Raw genomic sequence first — 8,652 nt, 5'->3', positions numbered from 1 at the left:
GCCACCCGGACCTGTACCAAGACAAGTTCAAGCGTGCGGTAGTCCTGGTCGATGCGAGAGGAAGACGAAGTTCCTGCGGGAGACCAAGAGGTAGCGATGGCTGAATGGACTCGGGGAGGAACCCCGTGTCCTGCAAATGGGTAAAGCCACCGAGGCCCGCCCGGGGGTTTGATTTTGACGTGACCAAAACTGAGCAAATATTCGACCTCCTGCTCAAGGAGAAGCAGTTGACGATTCCCGAAGGTCTCAAATTCCCCACGGTGCAAGAGCTGAACGGAAAGCCATACTGCAAATGGCACAATTCGCTCTCCCATGCCACCAACGACCGCAGGGTGTGGCGTCAACACATCCAAGCGGCGATAGAAAAAGGGCGTCTGATTTTCAATCAGTACGCCATGAAGGTCGACACCCAACCCTTCCCCGCCGTTAACATGGTAGAATGCACTTACCCTGAAGGTTGCCAGCCAGGATCCTCGTTCAGCATCAACATGGTAGGACCTGGGCACCACTCTGGCGAAGATGGAGACGAGGGCAGCTGCTCTCGTAGCAAGGACTCAGAAGAGGCCGCTCCACGCGATCGGCTTCGTCAGGATGGCAAGCGCTACGTCACAGAGGGAGAAGTGAAGAACATAAGATATCAGCGACCCCTCTCTGATCACCTCCTCAACAAATATGTGAGTCAGTATGACCAACGCCGACGATCCAGCGATGATGATGAGAAAGATCGTCTGGCTAGAGAAGCCAGAAGACATCGTCGGCACGATCGCGATGAGGAGGAGCACGAGCGCCGTGCCACGGAAAAATCAAGGGAGCAAGATGACAACGACAGGCACTGGGACTGCCCCTTCTTCGGACATCTGCCGGGATTCGGGAATGAGCCGATTGCCCACAATCGGCAATTGCCCAGAATGCAACCAGAAGAAGAAGGAGGCAGCCAATGTGTCTGTGTTCAGGCGCTTAGGGCCTCTCCCGCCACAAAGCAAACGCGCTGAGTCCCCTCGGTGGGCAGATCTCGAGGATTCAGAAGACGAGGGACAAGAAGAAGAAGACAGGTACCACCGGCCAAGGTGGTGCCCTGATGGACTCAGCCGTTCACAAAAGCGCGGGGTTCGGCGGCTCGCGCGGTCTGGAGGAAGCCGAAAGGTTATACTTGCATACGCTAAGGAAGGCACGACCTGATCTGGCTGCGAAAGTTCAGCAAACCCTGGACGAAGAGGGTCGTCCACGGAAGATGGAGTGGCGTCCCAAGCAAAGGAAAGCCGATGATGAAACATCGGCTGGTACAAACATGGTGCTCGTCCTTCCGACGGAGCTTAGTGCTCCACGATTATACGATGCACTCAAGGTGGGCGACAGCAAGCGCATCAACACGATAAAGTCAGGGGTTGGGCTAGTTCTATCCACCAGCCTGGCCGAGTAGCGAGGACAAACCGATGAGCAAACGTGGCGAGGCTGATCCTTGTGATCGGCCCCAAAAAAAATTATGAAGGAACATTACAGAACCTTCAGTCAGCGCTTCAATCGATATGGAGGCCGATTCCAGCAATCGGCCAAAATTATCTTCACCACATGTTCTGCTTATGTTCAACATCGATCTACTGGGCAGCGGTCACGTCAGCGGGTGAAAGTCAACACGAATCCTCGCGGAGCCGACGTGCAAGTACAGTGCCCTGACTAACCACAAAGCCGATATCTGCAGTCACCTGGTAGAATCGGCTCGGGGGGGCATATAGTCAGAGGAACATGTGCAGATAAACATGTGTAAACATGTGCGCAGTAAAACATTATGGGCCGATTAGAAAAAATCGGCCAGTAAAAAAAAAATCCTACCGGCTATGTGCTCAGGGCTCACATTGTCGCCAAGATGGTCAACCCTTTGCGTCAGTTAAGCTGTTGGTGTTTCATCTACAACATCGGCGCCCAGTGGTAGGAAACTGATCAATGGGGGCAAGTCTGGCTGATTCTTCATGGTGGCTATCTCGGATTACCAGATTACCTAAGGTCAGAGCCTTTTTGTTTGATCTGTACATCCATGCCGGTATTCTCGCCTTGATTGAGGCTCGGGGGGCAGCTCGCCCTAAAATACCTTTATTTTGGAGAGCCGATTTCATTGGAATCGGCTGGTTCCATACTAATAACTTGAAAGCCAATGGTGACGTGTTTGGCTGATTCATCACTATTCTCGCCTTGGGTGAGGCTTGGGGGGCAACTCGCCTGAAAGTTTCTTGGCTCTGGAGAGCAAATTTGGTTGGAATCGGCTGGCTCTACATCGCAAGCTGTTACGAAAAGGGGTGCTTTTGCTACAGAGGTATCAGCTTTAGCATCCAAGCTGATTCAGCGACAGTTCCAGGGCCCTTGTAAAGACACCTGCTCAAGACTAAACCCACGGTTTACTACGATCGGCAGTGCTATCATCATCGGTAAGACTGGCTAATTTGGAGGGATGACTGAATTGACATGTCTCGCAGATTATCGTGGGAGACCGATGCGTTGCCATCAGTCATTGAACATTGATTGGGCTAACGGTCGACAAAGTCAGATGAGGGAAAATCGGCTGAATCGGCATGCAGGACATCGGCAAAGTCAAAAGAAGTTTTCATTGATAATAAAATTTCTTACAAGGAGAAGCCGATTGTTCAACAAAAGGGAACGGATTACTACTGCCGACCCTATGCTAGTAAATCCCTACTCTAAGGGCTGTTGCTGTCGTCGCCGTTGCTGAGGTAGCTGCCGCCATTGCTGCTGTCGGCGAGTTCTTCGTTGCTGCTACTGTGACCTTTAGCAGAGGCCTCCTCCTCGTCATCATCATCGTCCTCGTCTGACCAAGCCCACCCCCGGATATGCTTTGGTGGTGGTTCGTCGGAGGAGGTGTCGTCCTCCTGTTCCTTCTTCAGGTCGGAGGAGACATCTTCTTCTTCGTCGTCCTCTTCTTCTTTGGTGACGGAGGTGAATTTGCCCCGGAAGAGAGGGTCGTCGTCGTCACTCTCCACCTCCAGTGCTCCGTCAACCAGGTACCGGAGGTCATCTTCCCCGTCGGTTAGGGGCATGGCCCCATCTGACCAGACGAGGTCTTCACCCTCCGGCACGAAGTCAAAGTCCCACTCCTGCTTGTCCCAATGTTTGGGAGCCCGGTGGTTGTACGCCTCCATCTTGTCGTGCTCTGGGACCAACTCGCTTGAGGAAGAGGATTGGAGGGAGACGGAAGAGGAGGAAGAAGACGACATGGCTGAGGGAGAAGAGGGTTTTTTGGTGCCGATAGCTGGAGCAGAGGAAGGGGATGAAGTGGGCTAATCAATCGGCACGGTTAAATAATGGGAAATCTGGTGGAAATTTAATGCTGTTGCAGTTTTCGAGGAGGTGATGCTAGAGCTAGCGAATTTTGCAGAGAAGTTGAAAATACAGGGCATCATGATAAAGATGCTGCAACAGGTCTGCTCTGCCAAGACATGACCCTTCGAAGGAAAAACAGAGTGGTTTTGGAATTATCATTGCCAAAACCAGGGGGGCATGTGTTATCACCAGATTTTGGCCAAATCAGGAGGTGGGCCGTAAGGGAGATGGGCTTGGAAGATTACACGTGGAAGATCTCTGAAGCGGCCTTGCACGAAGAGTTTGGGCTAGATTGCCCGTGTATCTTTAATTATGGTAGATTGTATCTTAGATTAAAAGTTAGAGTTTCTATCGTGCACGGTGGGGATTATTCCCACGTTAGAAAGTCCCCTGGACTATAAATATGTATCTAGGGTTTATGGAATAAACAACAACCAACGTTCAACCAACCAATCAATCTCGGCGCATCGCCAACTCCTTCGTCTCGAGGGTTTCTACCGGTAAGCGACATGCTGCCTAGATCGCATCTTGCGATCTAGGCAGCACAAGCTCCACGTTGTTCATGCGTTGCTCGTACTCGAAGCCTTGTTGATGGCGAGCAGCGTAGTTATCATAGATGTGTTAGGGTTAGCATAGTTCTTCGCGTAACATGCTATCGTAGTGCAACCCTTGCATGTCTAGCCGCCCTCACACCTATCTTAGGTGTGGGGGCGGCACCCCGCTTGATCATTATTTAGTAGATCTGATCCGTTACGATTGCTCCTTGTTCTACAAGGATTAGTTTAATATCTGCAATAGTTAGGCCTTACAAAGGGGTGGAGGATCCAGCGGCATGTAGGGTGTCGTTCGCGGGCCCTAAACAGGATGTTCCGGGGATCAACCTTGCGTTGGTTTTTAGGCCTTGTTTAGGATCGGCTTACGATCACCGTGCGTGGCCGCGAGGCCCAACCGTGAGTAGGATGATCCGATTATGCGGTGAAAACCCTAAATCGTCGTAGATTTCATCAGCTTTATCTTGATCAAGCGGGACCACCATATATTCGTGCACCTCGTACGAATCATGGGTGGATCGGCTCCCTGAGCCGATTCACAGGATAACCTGAGAGCCGATCGAGGCTCGTATTTAATGTTTACGTGTATGCCATGCAGGAAACTAAGCGAGGCATCTCCATCACCTTCCTACGTGTATGACCAGAAGGCTTTGCGGGCCGTCGCTCGGAGGGACCTCAGCCAGCCGCAGCTCTAGGTTGTTCCCGGCTCTACGGTGTTGCCCGTCGCTGCCTGCCGGTGGGTTTCTGACGACAACACAATCCCCAGAGCTTAACGACGAAGATATGTGTGGCTTGCCGTGTTTTACGAGGAGAGTCCGAAAAACTCGAGTCCCTTCAGGATTCAAGTTACCTGACAACTTCAAGAAATTCGACGGCCTTCAAGATCCAGAGGATTGGTTAGTTGATTATCTCGAGACGGTGAAACTCACAGGAGGAACCAGGGCAACAGCTATGCAAAGCATCCAGGTGCATCTGAGTGGAGCCGCACGATCTTGGATAAAGAAACTTACCCCAGGATCTATCGACAGCTGGGAAAGCTTCGAGGATGTGTTCGTCAAGAATTTCCGGTCCACATGCAAGAAACCTGCGTCGTTGGAGGAATTGAGAGCATGTCGACAAAAGCCGGATGAGCCAATGAGAAAGTACATCCAAAGGTGGAACATCATTAAAAACTCGGCAGAAAATATATCTGACGAGAGAGCGATAGACGTGTTTGTCGCAGGAATCAGGTGTGGAGATTTCGTCGAGGACTTGGGAAGGACCAACCCAAAGACAGTATCCGCGTTAATGGAAATAGCAAACAGATGGGCAGATGGAGAAGATGCTGTCCACAACAAACGACACAGGTCGCCAGAAGAGGACCGTGGTCGCAATTATCAACCGAGGCGACGATTTCCTCGGCAGTACCCGAACTACGACGCCCCAGGACAAATTTCGGCAGGTTTTCGAGCGAACACAGGAGGGAGCAACAGAGATGATTATCAGAGAAGCAATGAGCAGCGAAGCGATAATAGGGATGATTCTCGAAACAACAGGCCAAATAGCGGGCCTAGGTTCCCGAGGCCTTTCGTGTCTCCCGAAGAGATGATGAATGGGCCGTGTCAGATGCACTTTTTCCTCGACAGCAATGGAAAAAGACAGTCAGGACATCTGCAGAAGGATTGTCGCAATTTCCAGGCAATGTTAAGGTGGGCAGAGCACGCTAACGCTCGGGCAGCACAGAGAAATCCTCGAGAACCAAGGAGCGAGATTCACTTACCACCTCCCCCCGCGATTATAGACGACAATCGACATCAGCTCAGAATAGCGGCAGCACCTCCACCACCACCTTACGTTGATCCTAACTCCAACGGAGCGGTGTCGATAATTCAGAAGGGAAGGCCATCCAACAGAGCTCAGAAAGTAATCTCACGACAGGTGTTCATGGCAGAAAAAATGCCTCCACCAACAGTTGAGTATCTTAATTGGTCAGGGCAAGATATCGGCTTCACCATAGCAGATCATCCGCAGCAAGTTCCTCGACCAGGGCAATAAGCACTTATTTTGCCAGCAGTTATCGCGGGATTTGATGTCTCTCGAGTGTTCATAGACGGCGGCAGCAGCTTAAACCTTATGTATGCAGATACATTGAGGAAGATGAGCATATCCCTAGCAAACTTGAAGCCAACAGACACAAGGTTCCACGGCATCACACCAGAGAAACCGAGTTATCCATTGGGGAAGATCAATCTCGACGTTCAGTTTGGAACCCGAGAGAATTATAGAATCGAGAGGCTGGAATTTGAAGTCGTGGATTTTCCGTCACAATATCACGCTTTGTTGGGATGACCAGCATATGCTAGATTTATGGCGGTGCCACATTATACATACCTGTTGTGGAGGTTACCTGGACCAAAGGGACCAATCACAGTCAAAGGAAGCTTTGCCTTAGCCGATTAGTGTGATAAGGATTTTCACCGGCTATCAGAAACTTTCGGGATGCAAGCTGAGTACACGGCGTCAAGGAGTATGACTGACTACGACGTGCTGCCAGACGTTGGAAGGCCAAACAAAGAATCAACTTTCAACACCGAGAAAAATTCTAAGGAGGTGCAGATTCACCCGACAGACCCGAAAAAGACGACATCCATCGCAAACGACATGGACCTCGCATAGGAAAGCGCGCTCGTCGAGTTCCTCCGTGAGAACTGGAAAATCTTCGCATGGTGTCCAGCTGACATGCCAGGAGTACCCAGGGAACTTGCCGAGCACCACCTAAACTTGGATCCATTAGCGAGACCAATCAAACAACCTTTGCGGCGTTTTTTGGAACCAAACCGCAAAGCCATGCTGTTAGAAATCAATCGACTACGAGAAGCTGGTTTTATCAAAGAGATATTCACAGAAGCCACATGGGTAGCAAATCCTGTGTTGGTGCCGAAGAAAAACACTAAGGTCCTTCGCATGTGCGTCGACTTTACGTGTCTCAATAAACATTGTCCAAAGGATCACTTTCCCCTCCCGAGGATCGATCAAATTATCGACTCCACGGCTGGATGTGAACGTCTTTCCTTCCTGGACGCATATTCTGGTTATAACCAGATCAGATTGAAAGAAGAAGATGAAGTAAAGACCGCGTTTATTACACCTTACGGCGTGTTTTGCTACAGAACAATGCCCTTTGGTCTAAAAAATGCGGGAGCAACATATCAGAGGATGATGCAGAAGTGTTTGGCGACACAGATTGGGAAAAATGTACAAGTATACATCGATGATGTCGTCATAACATCAAAAAAGGGGACAACGCTGATCGAGGATCTCAAGGAAACCTTTGACAACCTTGACAAATTCTGCCTCAAACTGAATCCGACGAAGTGTTCTTTTGGCGTCCCAGCAGGAGAACTTCTGGGGTTTCTAGTTTCAGCAAGAGGGATTGAAGCAAATCCCGACAAAATACAAGCTATCGTAACAATGAGGAAGCCAACAAAGTTGAAAGAAATACAGCAGCTAACTGGGCGAGTCGCAGCTTTGAGCAGATCTGTCGCCAGGCTGGGAGAAAAAGCATTACCATTTTACGCTTTAATAAAGCAAGGAGATAAATTCCAGTGGAACGAAGAGGCCGACAGAGGTTTCGAGGATTTGAAGCGCACAATCTCGACACCACCAATCTTGGTGGCGCCGAAGGAAAAGGAACCTCTCCTGCTGTATATTGCAGCCACGCCCCAAGTGGTGAGCACGGTGCTAGTTGTCGAAAGAGAAGAAGAAGGAAAACTCCATGGAGTGCAAAGGCCAGTATATTTCATCAGCGAAGTTCTGTCGCCTTCCAAACAGCAGTACCCGCAGTACTAAAAACTAGCATATGGAGTAATTGCAATGGCAAGGAAGTTGCGCCACTATTTTTCGGCACACCCGATAATAGTAGTCAATGAAGCACCTCTCTCAAATATACTGAACAACCCAGAAGCTACAGGGCGTGTCTCCCTTTGGGGAATAGAACTTTCCCCTCGGGATATCACGTATGAAAAAAGAAAGGCAATCAAGTCGCAAGTCCTGCCAGATTTCATTGCAGAGTGGATGGAGCTACAAAACACGGGACCCCCAGATCTGTCGAGAACCTGGACTATGAACTTCGATGGGTCCAAGAGAGTAGAAGGAGCTGGCGCAGGAGTAGTACTTATATCACCTGAAGGCGACAAGTTGAAGTACGTACTTCGGATGACGTTCCCTAACGCATCTAACAATGAAGCAGAATATGAAGCCCTCATACACGGGATGAAGATGGCGAAAGCTTGTGGTGCAACTCGACTAAAAATCTTTGGCGACTCACAATTGGTGGCTCAGCAAGTTATGAACCAATGTGATGCAGTCAATGATAGCATGATGGCATACAAGGAGGTGTACAACGAGCTCGAGAAGCTGTTTGATGGATGCGAGGTAAATCACATAAGTAGATTGAGCAATGATGAAGCCGACGTTCTCGCAAACATCGGGTCGCAGTGCCTCCCAATCCCGCCAGGAGTATTTTGGGAAGAAATAGCGGAGAGATCCACGAAGCCAAAAAAGGTGCGAGAAAAAGCAAAAGAAGAGAAAGCTTCGGCACCCCTCAAAGAAACCACGGAGGATGAAGAGGACCAAGAGCTTGTGATGATGGTACAAATTCCTTGGATGCAAGCATATATATCATACATCCTCGGGAAAGAAATACCCGATGACCCGAGTTGAGGCAAGGAGAGTTATTCGACGATCTAAAGCTTTTACAGTGATCAAAGGGGAATTATACAAGCGAAGTATA

This window comes from Lolium rigidum, unplaced genomic scaffold (genome assembly GCF_022539505.1).
Source record: "Lolium rigidum isolate FL_2022 unplaced genomic scaffold, APGP_CSIRO_Lrig_0.1 contig_7894_1, whole genome shotgun sequence".
Classification (NCBI taxonomy): Eukaryota; Viridiplantae; Streptophyta; class Magnoliopsida; order Poales; family Poaceae; genus Lolium; species Lolium rigidum.
This window is presented reverse-complemented; position numbering follows the sequence as displayed.